Consider the following 1,944-nt stretch of genomic DNA (forward strand, 5'->3'; position numbering starts at 1 on the left):
GTGTGGGATGATAGTGTAAATAAAAGAAATCAGAGTTCAAGAAATGATGAAGTGAATCGTTGGAATAAATTCCCATGGTGGAAAGCACTGTGGCAAAGTCTAGCCCCAACCGTCCAGGATTGCAGCCACTAGACACACGTGATTACTGAGCACTTGAAATGTGGGGAGTCCAAATTGAGATGTCCTGGAAGTGAAAAAATGCATACTGGGCTTTAAAGACTTGAACTTTAAAAAGTGGTGTAAAATAGCTCATAAATAGCTTTTATGATGGTCAAATGGTATAAACTTCCAGTTATATTGATTACATGTCAAAATGGAAAAAAAATGGTTATATTGAGTTAAACAAAATATGTTATTAAAATTAATTTTATCTGATTCCTTTTACCTTATTAAGATGACTATTAGAAAACCTAAAATTATACATATAACTTGTATTATATTTCTACTGGACAGCACTGGTTTAGCTAAACTTAGCTATGGAGACTGAAAGTCAACTAAAAGTTGTGCGTCTGAATTTTTTTTTTAAATAACACTGGCTTATTAATTTCTTTAATACTTTGAAGCTAAAGAAACTCTGGGGACAACTTATGCTATCAACGGAGCATAAACACAAGAATGGTGTATTCTTCTAATTTTAAAAAAGGAAGCTAAGCAAAAAATGAAGTTCTATAGAAATAACACAGTTCAGAAATCCAGAGAACAGCATTGACGAGCTGCTCAAAATGATTCTAAAACTTCTAGAACACCCAAAATACTGGCAGGAAACTGTGAAAGGAGCAGCAGTTGCTGAGTTAGGAGGCAGAGGCTTAGAGCTAAGGTGAGCTTATTCATAGCCTCGGGCTGCTGAAATCAGAGGAATTTTGAGCTACAGTGACAACTTGAAGAGTATATCTGTTAGGAGGCTTTTAGCTACAAGTAAGACATTGACAAGAGAATGTCTCATATGCTAGAAAACTCAGAGATAAGTATTCAAAGTTTGTTAATGAAGAGAGTTCAGAGCTATGAGAAAGCATTCAGTTTCTTTTTGTCTCTCCCCTTTTCTGTGCATTCTATCAGAGTCCTAGTAATTCTGTTCTGTTTTGTTTTGTTTTTTTCAATGTTGTATTATTGTTAGTAGTGGTACCAAGCTACATGTTTATTCCCATTCACACAGAGAAAGTGAATTTCTATGTCTCTTTTTTAAGAGCAAATAAAGTTCCCCACAGCTGCCAGAAAACTCTTCTTGTGGTGCATTGACCAGACGTAAGCCATTTGCCCATTCTTGAACCACTCACTGCCGAAGGTAATGGGATTACACTTGGACCAATCGGGTTCCAGTTTCCAGAGCTGAGGGGAGAGGCAGCATCCCCTGAGTAACTTGTCTTGCAAGAGGGTGAGGTGAATATCTAGGAAAGAAGAGGGTGGGAATTCTGCTGTGTAGAAAATCCACAATGTCCACAGTAATTCTATTTAATACAAAGGGGTCATCAGGTAAGGGGTTAATATCCAAAATATATAAAGAGTCTATAGACATGACACCCTGAACATGCCCAATCCCATCTGATTTTGGAAGCTAAGTAGGGTCGGCCTGGTTAGTACTTAGATGGAAGACCACCTAGGAAGATCAGGTGCTGTAGGCTTTAAAAAAGATAAACTGAATAAACTATTTTCCAAAGGAAACATACAAATGGACAACAGGTAAAGTGCTCAACATCGCTAACATCAAGGAAATGAATATAAAAAATATACTGAGCTATCATCTAACATCTGTTAGAGTGGCTATTATTAAAAATATAAGATATAACAAGTGTTGGCAAGAATGTGGAGAAAAGGAAACCCTTGTGGCACTGTTGGTGGGAATGTAAATTGGTGCAGCTTCTATTGAGAACAGTATGTAGATTCCTCAACAAACTGAAAATAGAACTATCGCATGATCCAGCAATTCCACTTCTGGGTCGTTATTTG

At 36.9% G+C, this 1,944-nt stretch overlaps 1 pseudogene; it reads left to right on the forward strand.

Annotated features, from left to right (window-relative positions):
- Positions 1–1,501: 1,501 nt before the first annotated feature.
- LOC118607528 lies at positions 1,502–1,619 on the forward strand (annotated as a pseudogene).
- Positions 1,620–1,944: the final 325 nt, after the last annotated feature.

This window comes from Rousettus aegyptiacus, unplaced genomic scaffold (assembly GCF_014176215.1).
Source record: "Rousettus aegyptiacus isolate mRouAeg1 unplaced genomic scaffold, mRouAeg1.p scaffold_m13_p_8, whole genome shotgun sequence".
Classification (NCBI taxonomy): domain Eukaryota; kingdom Metazoa; phylum Chordata; class Mammalia; order Chiroptera; family Pteropodidae; genus Rousettus; species Rousettus aegyptiacus.